Source organism: Rousettus aegyptiacus, unplaced genomic scaffold, assembly GCF_014176215.1.
Source record: "Rousettus aegyptiacus isolate mRouAeg1 unplaced genomic scaffold, mRouAeg1.p scaffold_m13_p_6, whole genome shotgun sequence".
Classification (NCBI taxonomy): domain Eukaryota; kingdom Metazoa; phylum Chordata; class Mammalia; order Chiroptera; family Pteropodidae; genus Rousettus; species Rousettus aegyptiacus.
In genome coordinates, this window is record NW_023416309.1 from 2,432,317 (window position 1) to 2,449,039 (window position 16,723).

The following is a 16,723-nucleotide window of genomic DNA, read 5'->3' on the forward strand; positions in this document are numbered from 1 at the left end:
GTTCTCTAATCTCCACCAGAAGACAGTGACCTTCCCCCACTCTATAATCCAGGACAACAGAGGCCCAATAGCACTGCCTCACCTCCTCAAACACGGGCAAGTAACTCCTATGGGCCTCCTGCTCTTGCTCCAGGTGGGGCACCAGCTGATACCACCACCCCGGCTGTTCTTCCCTTGCGAGAAGCGCCAGCCCAAGGGCAGCACACTAACAGGCCCTTTATGGCTTATGTGTCTTTCTCGACTAGTGACCTATACAACTGGAAAGCACAAAATCCGTCTTTCTCTAAGAAACCTCAGGTTTAATGGGACTCTTAGAGAGTATCTTTCAGACTCACTGCACCACTTGGAATGATTGTCAACTGCTTTTAGTAACCCTCTTCACCGCAGAAATACGTGGCAGCATTCAGGCAGAAGCACAAAAGATAGCTGTGGGAAGAAGGAGAGTTGAGGAAGCAGGGGAACAGATTGAGAAATTTCCCTCCACTTCCCGGACTGGGGACATAATTCTCAGGCAGGGAGAAAGGCATTAGATTGGTACCACCAGATTCTGATTGTGGAAATTAGGATGGCTGCTTGTCAGCCAACTAACCTTTCTGAAGTAACTGAAGTTATACAGAGAGGGACTTTAGGAATCCCCTGGAGCATTTCTTGAATAAGGTATACCAGGTATACACCCCCATTGATCCTGAGGTCCCTGAGAACCAGCAGGCAATTAATATAGCCTTTGCTACTCAGGCAGCCCCTGATACCCAGTGTAAATTGCAAAAATTAGAAGGTTTTGCAGGGATGAACCTGTCCCAACTTGTTGAGATAGCCCAGAAGGTGTTCAACAACAGGGAAGCACTGGATGACCCCAAACGTATGGCTAAAATCCAAAGCTACTGTCATCAACCCAGCCAATCTGTTGCCAGACTCAGACCCCAAGACCCCCGTTCATGACTGCACAGATTTCACAGATGCTGTGTATTCCTCATGGCCAGACCTCAAAGTCTCCCCTCTGCCTGAGGCCAATGACGTTCTGTTCACGGACAGGAGCAACTTCATGGAGGAAGGAAGGAGGTATGCTGGGGAAGGGGTGGTAACTCTAACTGGCACCATCTGGTCACAAGCTCTTCCCCATAGGACTTCTGCTCAAAAGGCAGAACTCATCACCCTCACTGAAGCACTAAGATGGGGAAAGGATAAGGCAGTCACAATATACACAGACAGCCGATACACCTTTGCTACTGCACATGTACACAGAGCCATTACAAGGAAAGAGGGCTTCTGACTTCAGCTGGGAAAGACATTAAGAACAAGGGGGAGATCTTAGCCTTACTTGAAGCCATATAGATACCTAAGGCTCTTGCTTTTATTCATTGTAAAGGGCATCAAAAAGAGAATAGTCCTGAGGCTGAGGGAAACTGACCAGGTGATGCAGAGGCAAGAAGAGCGGCCACAAGGCCAGTGGGGCCCCCACCACATCTACTGACTGTTGTCCATTACCCAGAACTGCCTCCATCTTCAACCTATGTGGCAGAAGAAAACATATATTTTCAAGATAAGAGAGCCACCAGAAAACAACGGGAGTGGTGGATGACTCTAGATGAAAAAATCAGGCTCTCACAGGCCCTTGGGAGGACTCTCCTCTACCAACTACACCAGACCATGCATCTATGGTGGACTAAAATGCTCCAAGCTTTAGACCCCTACTTTCACTTGTTAGAAGGGAGAAAAACTGCAGAGGAGATTGCCTCACGATACCCAGCTTGTACCCAAGTTAATCCAAAGAAGGGGAAGATAGAAAAACGTAGAGAAAGAGGAACTTATCCAGGAGACCACTGGGAAGTCAATTTCACTGAGATAACCCCGACTGTAGGGGGCTACAAATATTTACTTGTTTTTATAGACACCTTTTTAGGTTGGGTAGAGGCCTTCCCCACCAAGAAAGAGACTGCCTTAGAAACTACTGACTAAGAAACTACTACAAGAAATCCTCCCTCGATTTGGTCTCCCTGGAACTTTAGGGTCAGATGACAGGCCAGCCTTCATAGCAAAGGTATCACAGCAATTGGCAAACTACCTAAATTTGCGATAGAAACTTCCCTGTGCCTACCGGCCCCAGAGTTTGGGCCAAGTAGAGCAAATGATCAGACCCTAAAAGAGACATTAGTCAAGTTAGAATTAGAAACTGGTGGGACCTGGGTAGATCTTCTCCCCTTTGCTCTTCTCCAAGCCAGGTGTACTCCATATATTAATGGATTCACCCATTTGAAATTTTCTTTAGAAAACCCCCACCTTTAGTACCTGGAATAGAAGATGAGAAAAAGACAGAACTACATAACCTTGTCTTACTTAAGTCTTTACAGGCCCTTCAAAGTATACAGGAGATATGGTCCTGGGTTCGTGCTGTCCACTTGGCTCCAGGGGATGGACTTCCCCACCAGTTTCAGACTGGGGACTCTGTGTGGATCCGGAAGTTCACTTCCAAGGGACTAGAACCCAAATGGAAAGGACCCTTCACTATCTGATGATGCGCACTGCAGTTAAAGTAGACAGCATCCCATCATGGATTCATCATTCCCATGTGAAGGCAGCACAAGAGTGGACAGCTCAGAAAGACGGGCCCTTAAGACTAAGACTCAAGCGCACATAAGTATAACACTAGTTTCTTCCTTTTTTTCCTCTTTAGCCCAGGCATTCGACCAGCCACAACCAGAACCAGAAGAAGCATTAATAACTTTGCTAATGACAATACACAAGGTCTTAAATAAGACCATCCCAGACATAGGACAAGATTGCCGGTTGTGTCTTAACCCAAAATCCCCTTATTATGTCAGGGTAGGAACTCCCCTAAATTTAACTGAGCTCAGCAGGCTAGAACTTCAAGTCGATTCACTAGCAGAAGTAGTCTTTCAGAATAGAAGAGGTTTAAATTTATTATTTTTAGAACAAGATAGATTATTTATGGCTCTAAGTGAAACCTGCTGCTTCTATGCCAATAACTCTAGAGTAATTAGAAAAAGCTTAAGACTAGTACAGAGAAATTTAGATGCCAGAGAAAGACAGAGACAAGAATCAAATAACTGGTTTCATAAAATGTTCAATTGGTCACTATGGCTAACGACCCTTTTATCTGCTGTAGCTGGACCTTTAATCATCCTCCTCCTCTTGTTAACTTTTCCCCCATGTTTCCTTAATTTCTTGTTTTCATATATAAGGAAAAGAGTTAATTCTATTAGACATTTAGTATTACAGAATAGAGGCTATAAGCAAATTCTGTATGAAGAATCAAAGATTCGATTGTCTGCTAAGGCCAGTGGGGAATGTGGTGGCTGAAAAATTGACTCTTACTGGAAATTACTGTTTGACTATCGCTATGGACACATAGGCCTTTGATTATAGGAACATAACATTTTAAATAAGCTTTCTGCTTCTGTAACCCTGCTTACACACATGACCTGTGAGTTGACAGGTAGTGAATAGAAGAAAGATAGCCTTTTGTGTTCAGACAGAATGAAGAATGGAGTATAGGGCTTAAAAACCTTGTACCTCTACATTTTGAGGCTGCTTAATTTGGGGTCTGCATACCCCTGGCAGACCCAGCTGGCTGAATAAAGAGTGTGTTTCCTATAACTCATTGAGTTCTAGTAGTCTGTGAATCTTTCAGGGGCTGGCAGCTACAACACCAGCATAATAAACCTGAGTTCTCCAACTCTCTGAGTGGTGCTTGATTTCTTGCTGGTCTTGTTTCTGCAACAGAACAAGTCCCATTCCTAGTGTAAAAAGTATTTCTGAGGCATGGGAGGCCAAGAGGGCTTTGGGGACAAAATGGAATTTGACCCTGAAACTTGAAGAGTGAGACCTGGGAAAAGGTTGGATTGGTGGGTGTAGGGTAGGAGGACTTTTCAGGCTAATAGAACAACTGAGAGAAGGTCTATGCTTGGGAGAATGAAGATCATAATGAGGGAGCGAGAAGCCAACAAAAGGGTGAGGAAGAAAGGGGGTGGTGGTGGATACGCCTAACTTCAGAAGATCTTGAATGTGCATTATGCCAACAGCTAGAGAAGTGACGGGGTCAACTCTGGCACTGGAAAGATCACTCTATTGTCTCTGAGGAAAGGGGAATAAAAGACATATGACCCAGATGGTAGTATCCCACAAGTAGCAAGGGATGACAAAGGCCTAGATAGGAAGATGTCCAAATGCACAAACAGAGGTGGATGGGAGATATTTAGGAGACAAGATTTACAGAACTGGACACATTTTAGGTATGTGGCTAAGGAGCGGGGGAGCCAGCAATGAAATTGAAGCTTCAAGCCTGATATCTGGTCTTATCCATCACAGAAGGAGAAGCAGGTGAGGCAGAAGCATGAGGTCCAGGAATAGATTTATTCTCTAGGAGTTGAAGGGAAACACTGGCCTATGATGCAGACCTAGGTCTGGAGAACATGTAGTACTGTGAAATAAATGGATACATTCAGAAAGAGAAGAACAGAAATAAGTGAAAAAGCCCAAGCTCAGAATCTAGAAAGAAACTGAGGCCTGAGGCCCAACAACCCATGAGGATCTAAATCCTTCCAATAACCTCATGAGAGAGCTTTGGAGCAGATCTTGCCCTTGTTGAACCTTGGCATAACTGTAGTCCCATGCAACATCTTGACTGAAGCCTTGAGAAAGACCCTGAACTAAGCCATATTCAGATTCTTGACATATAGAACCTATAAGTATGTATCGTTTTAAGCGACTGTAAGTTTTGGGGTAATTTGTTCCACACAACAGATAACTAGTATACGTACCTTCCCTCTTCTCTCCTCATGTCTTCATCTCTGACCCCCATCTTCTCTCTCCTCCTTGGCTAGTTCAGGTCTCTTCTATTAAAGATGGGTCTCTCTGTGTTACAGGGAACATGGTAGCATCAGCTAAGTCTAACCTATATCATTCCAGTTGAGCAACCTGAAAAATGAAGCTTTCCCCACAAAATTTACTTAGAAAACTCCTATAGAACAGTGACTGACCAACTTAAGATTCCTCCCTGAGACACACTATAACCTGGACAGGTGTTAGAACTGGCTAGGTCATGAACCCAACCCACTGATACAACCAGAGGGCAGCCTCTCTGGCAGGTAGCCCCACTGAGTCACATGTGTGGTTTGCAGCCCCTCTCAACAAGAGCAAGAAGAGGAGAAGCCATGCCTGGAAGACAAAACAACAGAAGTCCATTATAATGGCCTCAGTTTCCTCAGAGGTGCAGATGCCAGGTCACCCACAGAAGAAAGTGAGGCTGAGCAGAAATTAAGCTGAAGAATAATAGAGAACGTGTGAGAGACCCACTGAGAGAAGCAGAGAGGAGATGTTGGGGTGGTGCTGGCAGAGGTCAGGGAGCAACTAGCCTGGGTTCAGATCAGGGGTCTGGGAAAGGCAGGGCCAGAACTGGCAGGTGGCCTGGAGCAAGTACAGTGTTTCTTATTAGAGGTGGGATAGCATGGTGGAGGGTGGAGTGAAGAAGACGGGCCTTTCAGTGTGCTAATGTCGAAGGTCAAGCATGAAGGACTGGCTTGGGAAGTGAGGAAGAGGTACTCTGCCCTAGGATCAGAGGGTTCAAAAGAGGAACAATTCCACCCCCGGCTCAGCCCTTGTGGGAGGTGGGGACTGACTGGAAGGCAGAGTCAAAAAGAGAGAGAAGAGATCGTGATATCTTTCAGGGAATGATCCAGTCATGGAGCAGGTGCACTGGCCAGCACCCAATAGTGCAGCTGAGGGAACCAGGTTCAGTGAGATGCCCTGGAGATTCCTCATTCCTAAAAGAATGAGGGCAATGCTCATCTGCCACATGTGAGGTAAGGGGACAATTCACAGGATGTTGTAGACACTAACTTTCCCTTCCCACTCACCCATTTATCCCCTCTGAGGATAGACCAGAAAGTCAGGAAACTGATGACCACAGACTCACTCAGCTTGTTTACTCATTCAACTGCTATTTACTATATGGGTTTACTATTGCTGCATAACAAAGTTCTACAAATTTAATGGCTTAAAATAACATACTTTATCATCATACGACTTCCACAGGTCAGAGTCTGGTGTGGCTTAGCTGGATCTTCCACTCAGGGTCTCCCAGGCTGCCAAATAGGTGATGGCCAGTCCTTTCTGGAACTCGAGGTTCTCTTCCCAGCTCCCTGTTGTTAGAAGACTGTGGACCCTGCACTCTTGTTGGCTTTTGGCCCAGGCAGCTACCGGGTCCTAGAGGCCCCTGTGGTTCCCTCAACGACCCTCTCACAATATGGCAGCTTTCTTCTTTAAGACCAGCAGGAGGCACTCTCTTCATGAAGGACCAGGCCTTCTTTTAATGGGTTTTACCTAAATCAGGCCCACTCGGGATTATCTCCCTTTTGATTATATCAAAATTGACTGATTCAGGGCTTTCATTACGCATGCAGAATCCCTTCACCTTTGCCATATAATGTAAGCTAAATAGAGGAATGACATGCATCATATTCAAAGGTTTCACTCTCACTCAGGGGGTGGAAATATACAGAACAACTTACAGGGAGTAAGAAAAGGACCTCATTTACCAGCTACAGAATCAGACATGGAGAGAGATCACTCCACACAGGGAGATATATTTTATAAGAAGGAATGAATACCTCTGCTTAATGCAGTGTCAGGGGGCTTCACAAAAAAAATAAAATTATTGGCTGATTCTTGCAGGGTGCTTATTTGCCTGATGCAGAAGGGGGTCCCTCAGAATAAATCAGAGTTAGGTGTGTCCCATGTTACCATCATTCAGTTAACTACCTTCACAGCTCCTATCATAACTATCACTTACTTAGTATTAGTATTTTTTTCTTCAAATCTACTCACTATTTTTTACTTATTTTTTATTTATTTAAAAAAATTTTTTTAGATGAAGTAACCCTTGTTTGACCTCACAGATTGCAAGAAACTTGTAGCTTTCAAAAAACAATCCCTTTGTTTTTTATTTATTATTATTATTTTTATTTTTTACACTTATAGCACCTGGTCTTCCTATGTGGTCTCCCATCCAAGTACTAACCAGGCTGACCCTGTTTAGCTTCCCAGATCAGAAAGGATTGTGCTTGTTCAGCTTAAATTTATTTTAAACAGAACTTTTATATCTCAAGTAAAAATAGAAATTCAGCTTTTCTGTTATAAATAAAAGTTAAATCATAAAAACAAAAAATAAAAGCAACTTGAGCTTATAAATTCCCAGATCTGGACCTGTGACTTGCTCTTCTTTGTTAAAGGAAGAGAGGAATTAGTAAATATGAGAGTAATGTTAAAGAAATAGCAGAAGAAAAATGATATTATCCTCAGACAGGCTGCAACAGAATTAAAAATAAGCAGTTGTCACTATGGATGCCTAAGGATTGCCCAAGAAACAGGCTTGAAGATGGAGATTTGAGTGCAGCAGGTTTGTGGGAAAGGCATATGGGAATATCATCTGTGAAAGATGAGGAAACAGACTGGACAAAGTGGGGAACCGAATGATTACAGCTGCCCCTACAAGGGCCTCTGAAGCTGGAAATGGCCCCTTAAGTGGTTCCAAATTAAGACAAGGAACCCCAGACCTTTATACCACTACATGGACCGCCACAGGACACAGGCCATACTGGGGAAAGGAGGCATGACCATGGGCAGGCAGGGCATGCCTTCAAACTGAGAGTAATTCCTTGGGAGGGTCTCAGTGGTGAACCATCAGCAGACAACAGTTCAGAGAGTAGGGGGAATGAAGGCTCGGGTCCGAAGCAGGAGCCAGGTAGCAGCACCACAGCATCCACCACAGTTCGCTTTTATTGCAGCTTGGGTCTGTTCGTTTTCTATCATAACCCCATTCTATCTTGGAATAGCTCACCCAGGTTTTTCTTGATCTTGATCTCTTCTTTTGGGAAAATTTATAAGAGGAAGTTTAGAGGGATAAATATAACCCCCCACTGAGAAGCTGGGCTTAGGACCACTGGTAATCATCATCTCTCTCCTCTACTGAGCATTCTAGATTCCTCTCCATCTTGGCTAGTACTTTTGCTAGTCTAAGGCACTTACCTGGTGGAGTGACCCAAATTCTCCTTCTCGGGGGCCATCATGCCCTTCTCAAGCTGTGCAGTGTCTATGTGCCATCAGGATCAGGCAGAGAGTATCAGGAGGTGTTCTAGTGAAGCAACCACCTCAGTGCTAAACACAGCCTTCCTCTCCTAATGTATGACACCACAAGGCTGGTTATCTATGAAGGATGGTGACTACTGTCCTTCCCCACTGGTCTCTAAGTACAGAATCTGAGAATGATTGGGTAACACCTGTTGCTGAACATGGAAAGGGAATCTTACTATGCGGCCTGGTGCAAGTATTCTTCCTCTGGGTGCCAGGAACTCTAGACTGAGGGTGCCTAGAGTTACAATATAAGGTATGGTGGTTTTCCTTAGTCAGCTACACAGAATGATGGTAAGCAGTGCCATTCATAATTCTACACCCTGGCTCCTAGACCTACATATTCTACCAGTTGAGGGCACACAATCATGTATTGGTTATTGATTTAGAATGTATTTTATGTTCTGGAGGGTTGCATTCCATTTTCTCAGGGTATCATCTTAAAATGGTGCTTTAGCTACTGTTTCCAATACTGTACCATGCCAGCAGCTACTGGCATGTGACACAACCAAAGGAATACCACTTGGTCCATGTTCACTACAGTGCCCCTTTGATATAAAGCGAATCCCTTGGTCCAATGCTACATTATGTAGGGTCCTGTATTAAGAGATCAAATCCTCTGTTAAGTCTGATGGTTCTGGCTGAGGCTCTAAAGGCAAGAATGGCAAACCATACCCAAATATGTATAGACTCCAGGAAAAATGAATCATTGCTCCTTCCAGGATGGAAAGAATCCAATTAAATCACCCCTCTACCAAATAATTTATGTTCTGCCAGGGATAGTGCTGTAGCAGGAGCTCAGCATTAGTCTCCCTTGCTGGTAGGCTGGACATAAAGAGTGGCAGTAGTGCAGTAGCTAGATTAGCTGTGGTTAGTGTGTGCTTATGCTGTTGTGTTATGCATAGCTTTCATTTACTGCCATCACTGCTTCCTTCATGTACCCGACAGCTAGCCTGGAGCGGCTAATGATAGAGGCTGGCTGACATCAATTGACCAAGCCATTCTATCTCCTTGGTTGTTTAATGTTTCCTCCATGGTGAGTGCTCTCTGTCAGTGGACACTAACAGGCAATACAAAGATTTTCTCACTTTCTTCCCACTCCTGTACATGCATCCACATGCCTTTCCCTCAGGCCTCTTTGCCTTGAGATTTCAATCTTTTTTCTGCAGGTCCCCAATTGACCAAGCCAGTCATTTGCCCCTTCACACATAGGTACCTTTATTCTCACCTCAAGTCTCTTCTTTCCACACAAAGTGTATGACCTAGTGTGCCCCCCAAGCTCTGCCCATGAGAAAAATCTCCTCTCGTTGCTCTCTTTCATGGCCACCCCTGAGTGGAGGTGCAATAAAACATAAGTTTGTTTTTAGTTTGTACCCTCATATCGAGGCTACCCACCCATGAACCAAGCTCATATATTTTTCTTCTCCATTGGTTGATCATAAGGACCCTCCATGTGATCATAGGTGTAAACCGAAAGAGAGGCACAGGTTGCACCCCTGGTACTACTCAAGCCTGATCTCAGATGAACCACTTCCATCTTTGAAGAATTACTGTTGCACCTGGCCACACTCATAACTTGGTGGGTCTAAGAGAATACAGCCCATGATGGCAGCTCTGGTAAGCATGATCACCTGACCTCCCATGGTTAGGCTTTGTATCCCTACCGTTGCCTTGCAGCAACTCAGGAACTACTTTTCCAATGGTATGTACTTCTTTGCTGCAGGTAGCTCGGCCTTGTTCCAAAATCTTGCTCCTATTAGACCTTGCCTTAAATTCCACATGGTGTCTTTCCTCCACAGATACCTCTAATGCCACAGGGTCTGACTGGTCATACGGTCCAAGCAGCAGGGCTACAGAATCTTTTCCTACTCTGGATTTCAATCAAGGCTGGCAGCTTTTTGTGTCCCTCTGGGTCAGAGTAGTATTCTCAATGGTGGGATTTGTCATCCCCAAAACCTAAACCGCCTACCAGGAGTTGTGTTTCCTTCTCAGTGATGGGAAGTGTAAGATACAAAACTGTGCTGTCTACTTTGGAGAGGATATCCCGACATGCTCAAATCACTAGTCTCCTAATAGTCTCATTGGTGTGGCTGACCTTCTGAAAAATTCATGTGTCTTGTCTTCCACCCTCTGAAGCACATGTGTCACCCAGGTTTTCAAAGTACTTGCCACTTCTTGCTCATTCATTCTGACTAGCATCATATCATCAATATGAAGGAGCAATGTGATGCTCAGTGGAATATCCACATGGTCCAGGTCCATTTGATCTATTATGACAGAAGCAGTAAAGTTCACATAACCCTAGGGAAATAAATACACAAACTAATAAATGTATACTGGTGTATGCTCATATGTCGATGTAAACAGCTTCTAAGCCCTTCTTGAAAGAGATAGAAAAGAAAATGTACTCACTAGATCAAAGGCTACACTTCATGTACTTTAGCTGCTCTAGCTAAGATACCACATCCAGCACCAATGCTGCAGCTGGGCGATTAACACTGCATTTGGTTAAGTCTGCTATCATTCTCCAGCACCTGTCTGGTTTCAGTAGGGGCCAGACTTGTAAAGAATACTTAATATTTTTAAGATGGTACTAATTTCTGCTGTTGCCCTTAGGACATAACACTGCTTTTGATTTTCTACTCTGGCCAGGGCAGGGGCGAGGGAGTAGTTTCAGAGATTTCCACTCGGACTTCCCTACTATGGTAACTTACCCTGCAAACTTTAACCTTTTGCCTTTCCCACTATCATATCTCTCACCCTGCAAGCTAAGGAACAAATGTGGAAGTTCTGGCAGCTAGCAGGGATGTTTATTCTAGCTATACATTTGAAGCTTGGAGAAATGATGACGGGATGAGACCATGGGCCCAGTGAACTGGGTCCAGAACAGAATCCATTTACTACTTAGCCCCATAGAACTCTAACAGGGGGTTAATGATGCTTTGGTCATTCAGTATCAATATCAACTTAGATCCTGTGTCCATCCACCTTGAAGAGTCTGGAAGTTTCCCTTCCTTTGTATAGTTGTTCCCTGAGTGAATGGTCATAGGTCCCTCTGTAGGAGAGTAAGGAATCGCCACCATTTTCTTGCTGTTCTAATGCAAGTACTTTCCTCCTGGAGACCCAGACTCTCCAGTCAATATTTTCCAGGCCTAAAAACTGGCCCAGGTCCAGAAATTGGGCAAGAGTGTGTGGTTTTTCTTGCAGTAGCTGCCCTCAACCTCATTTATTCATCTTTGCTTCAGTTTTCATTGTACAAATTGAACAATAATACTCCTGTTGGCTGCCCATCTATCTGTGTTCTAGTAAGCACCTCTGTAGCTCCATGTGAGTTAGGCATCCTGCGCTACAGCTGTATCTCTCATTTTGATAGTTGTACTCACCTTGATTTGCACAGTTAAATACTCCATGTTTTGGAATCCTTTCATCCTATTTCTGCTAGGAATAACATTTCTTACCTTGAGCCCTATCCTGCAGAAAACAGCGATCAGCGAGCTTTACATGACATTGGCACCCTTCTCACCACGGAATTGCTTGTCACTTTGGTAAATGAAGAGTACTCTGAACCTTAAATGTGGTAACACATATAAGCACATAGTTCTCTGGCCTTATGTACAATTTCTACACTAGCATGTTCACTTCTCTGAGCCTTTAATCCATTCTTCTTTTACCTTTGCAATTTTAACTGAAATTCCACTTAGCATAGGCCACTGCTTTTTCCAAGCATCCAAGAGCCAAAATATAAGCATATTAGCTCAATGCTTTGGGCCCTTGCCATTATGTGAGTACTGCGTCGTGGGAGAGTGCTTCTATCTTGATAACTCTCCCCCTTGTCCAACTCTAAAGCCTGGCTTCCTTGATTCAGCACTTTCAGGATCCAATCCCAATCACTCTCACAAGCCCTACTGGGAAATGTTGACTCTGTACTAAGATTCTCCAATCTAATAGAACCTTTCCTGGTTGATGGACCCAGTGCTTCCCTGGCTGGGTAATATGGTGCCATTAACCCAGGTTTCACGTGGTAGCCAGGAAAGGAAGCTTAGGTATATTTTGAGTGATATGTGTGTTATGTCTGTATCATCTTTAAGCAAGGGAGGTGTGGGCTACTTCCTCAGGCCCAGAGCATGAAACAGGTATCAGGTTTTAAGGTCTCAAGTGCATCAACCAAGATACCCCCATCCCAAGTCTTATTGTTGTACTCCTGTCCAACGAGGGCCTTGACTTTGGCATAGCAGACTTGCTGGGGTTGAGAATTCTTCTGTAACTGGAGCTTTGCTACCTTCATATCTAAGTCTAGCTTCACCTGGTATAAGAGATGAGGGTTTGTTTATGCGTTGCTGAGAAGGCTCTTTAATTTGCACATTTTGCCTTAAATTAGTGATTAATCTATCTTCCATTAACTTATCTCACTCAACAAGAGCCAACCACTTTCATTGTCTTTCCAATGTTCACTTTCTTTGAACCTTTAATATATGAGATATTGAACCCTGCACTTCACCACTGCACATATCGAGGGCTATCTAGACTCAAGCTATACCAGTCACAGCGTTCTCTTTGTCATTGGACAGTACATGTCTTAGCCCCCCGATGCCATCTTAGAGCCCACTTCCTCATATCACTCTTGGCACTCACTATCTGTATTCTACGAAACAGACTCTGAGATGTAAATGTATATGAAGAGATTTGTAGGAGAGTGCTCATGGGAACCCTATTGGTCAGAGGGAGAAGGTGAGTGTGATATGACTACAACAGGAGTCTCAACAGAGCTCATGGGGTGTCCTGGAGCTGGGTGTCCCTGCAGAGTTGTCCTTCCCTGGGGCAAGGGGCCAGGCCTTTGCACCCTTCAGGGCCTAGTCACTGCATTTGGGCTTTCCTGGGGAAGGGAACAGCTTTGGGTCCCTTTTGAGGCAATTCCTGGGGGAGGAATATACCTCTGAGCCATCCAAAGACAACTGTCCTGGCAACTGGGGGATAAAGACCTGCATCCTGGAAGGGGTATGTCTTTTAAAAAGTACTTCAGGAGGAGGCTGGGAAGTATACTGAGAGAATGTGGGCTCTTCTGAATTCTGGAGCATGAGAGGACTGGCAGAAAGAGATTGAAGAGAGGCTCTCTTGACACAGAGACCAGATGATAAAGACTTAAATGCAGGACAAAGATTCAAGGATTTGTTCCTCCTGAAAATGTGTCCAGGAAGATTATTTTGGGGTAGTAAGAAGATCATACAGCCCCTAAGGTGTCCTAATTTCTGAAGTATCCCTTTGCCTGCCTCCCCTGTAGACGTCTCCTAAACCGATTTGCTCTGGCCAACTCACACATGCCACCTCCCCTCCCCCGAATCGGCTCCCTTCAAATTGTCACTCCCCACAGTGCAGCATTCATGCGTCAGTTCTAAATAGTCCCACTGTTCAGCTTTAACGAGAAGTAATACCAATTCCCATGTTTGCTCAGAGAGCACCATATTTCATCAAACCAGAGCCCATGCCGGCTCAGATTACTGACCGAGACAATGTTCTATAATCCTGGTTTATTCACATGTCACGGGTATTTTAGCAAAACAGAAATGAATGGCCTGAGCCACCCTAGGAAGCAACGGGAGAGTTGGGTTCCCGCCCGGGGGAAGTCATGCTTTCTCGTGCCATATTTCTCCGGAGAGCTGACTTTGATCCTCGGGGTTTTTCCCAACTTTAAGAATGAGAATATGGGCTGAGGAGGAGTTATTTTCCTATAAAATGGTAACTCCACGAATGGATTTTGCCAGAGCAAAAATAAAATCTGTCATTGATTATAAAGTCCTTCGTGCTTGTTCTTTCACAGATTTATTACACTCAGGCTCAGAGGCCCGGGGAGGCTCTGGGATTCTTGTCTCTAGCACCCCAGCAGTCACTTTTTCACAGCTCATGCCCCAGATGGGAACAGGGACTTGCTGGCATTTCTTTTGTCCCAAGAGCCAAGAGCTTTGGAAATCTAGAGAAGAGCTATGAATCATCCCCGCAATCTTTGGACAGGGACCCGCAGATGCTGATAATAAAAACTCACTGGTAGATAGAGGTCTATGACTTCCTAATCAAGGAAACATTCTCCTTCCTTTTTTATCTTCAGCTCTTGGCATGTGTGTTAAGAAATGCATTTCCTCTGCAGAGCAAGGAATGGCCAGGCTGAACCTCTCACCAAATAGCCCATAATCCGGCTCCACTTTAAATAGGCTAAAACTTCTTTTGAACACACAAGAAATAAAAAGAGCACGAAAAACAAGGAGAAGTGCTACTTAGTACCATGTTATGTAAAAACCTCACCAATAATCTTCATAATATTCTGCTTTTGTCCCCATTTAAGAGTTGAAGAAACTGAGGTCCAGAGAAGTCAAGTAACTTGCTTGAGGCCATACAGCTCGGTAGTGGTGAAAAGAGGGTCATGAACCTAGTCCCAATTGACTCCAATGGATCATGTAGACCCTCTACTTCAAGAATGGGTTGACTTGAGGCAAAAGATCCATTTATAAAGTGTGGGAGCTGAAATGGAGGCTATTGGGGCTCCAAAGAAGTGATGTGGCTGGCCCAGGGTGACAGAGCTAGTCAGAGCCGCAAATTGACTCTCCCACAAACTGGCTGGACAACATTATGAAATAATTGCTCAGGAACATTTCGTGTTGTATCACTTGGGGAGGGATTCTGGATGAAACCAAATGAATGTGCTTCTCAGAACTGTCTGAAATTTGCTCCTTTAATCAAGTGTAGAATTTTGTAGTGGTCAAGCCTCTTCACTCCTTTCTCAGAGTTTTCTGAGCTTAAAAAACCCCTGCTACCCCAAAATGTGCGGCAGAAAGTTCTGAAAGACTAAAGGTCCCCAAAAACCTCTCACTTCCCTGGAGAGAGCACTCTCTACTTTATTCTGCAAGTTCAAGACCTCAGCACCTTAGGAAAGATGAGTGTCTCATACTTCCAGGACCAGGATAATTTTAGTAGGGAGCTGTCAGAAATCACAGCTCTCAGGAATTGAATCCACAGTCTGCCATCTCAACTTTTATTCTGAGCTGCAGTCTGAGCTATTAAAAACAAAACATTCTCAATGGCAAGCTCCACAATTAGCCTCATTTCCACACTAGAAACACTGTTCTGCATGAACTGAAATTGCACAGCAATTGTTTCTCGTCTTAGTGATGCTGTTTGCAGGCCATGCTGGGAGCCAGCGAGGATGTGACCCAGTGGTAATCTGAATTGCTTCACCAAACACATTTTTATCCCATCATCTCGGCTACATGAAAGGCAGCCATAGTGCTCTAGTGTTCAAGACTTTACAGTCCTGCTGTTCAGCAATAAAATGAAGCAAGAAATATTAGCCGTCCCCGGCTGATGCCTTAATTCTTTCCCAACAATGTCAGAGAATCTGTAGCCTACAGGTTTTAGTGCCGCCTAAAGCCTGACCTTCTGGCTAGTTTGAATGGAGAGGGAATGAGTTAAGGAGAGCAAGAAGGCTTTAATGGACACAGATCGAGAATAGCCCAGCTTGTCCCGGCCTCCTGCAGACTCACTCTCCTTTTCACAGGCCTCAATTGTGTATGGCCCCAGCAGAGACAAAACTACCCATGAGCAGGGGTTACCCCCAGCCGGTACAGGTCAGAGGCATTCCGGGGGAGAAGAGGAAAGGGGGCCAGAGGGGAAGTGAGGGGCACATAGAGAAGGAGGGAAGTGGGGGTGGAGTGGGGAAGGGAGCAGTAAAAGATGGTGTGGATCATTTATAAGGAGACTTATCAGGTCCAAGATTGAGACTTGATCATCTCACCTCCAGCAAACCGTTTTTGAAAACTATTTTCTAGAACAAATGGGAGATACAGGAACAGGAGGTTGAATGCAATGTGTGCTAATAATCAAAATCAATAAAATTCTCCTCTGTAATTTTCCAAAAGCTACAATCCTGAGGTTCTGAGGCTCTCAATGGGATGGCCTCTAATTTAACACTGCAAAGTTTTAAAAAATTACAAATGGGTTGTGTTTTACACACCAACAGCATCTTTTTCCAGCAATTTTTCAATTATTGCATTGTGAGCCCTCCAAGAAAAGTAGCTATTTTGGCTCAGGAAGCCCAAGTTACCAAGTAAAGGAACAGTGTGTTCACAAGTTTGCAAATAGTTCTTTGAAATGTAGCATGGACAACATCCTAGACCTGCTGGAAGAACATGGGTTTGAAGAGGTCTTTTCCTTCCCTCAGAAGGATTGGTAAATTTTTTGTGTGGGCCTTGGACTCCTTTCTCAGACTGAGGAAGGGGTGAATCCTTTCTCAAATATGCCAGGTTATAAAGGAAGCCAATTACATTAAAATATAGTTACTAATCAAAATATTCTTAAAAACAACTTTGCAAGAAGTAATATATGTGTCTTTTTAATTAATTCATTAAATAACTAACAGCGGGCTTAACAACTACTTTAATTTCAAAATAGTGAGGAGCAAAAAAGATATCTTGAGAAATAGGAAACAACTCATATGATATGAAAATATCTATGGGTGATGGCTATTGGTGACAAAGTCACAGGTATGGTTAATACCACTGTGATTGGCTGTCTGTATTTCTAAGATAGGAAA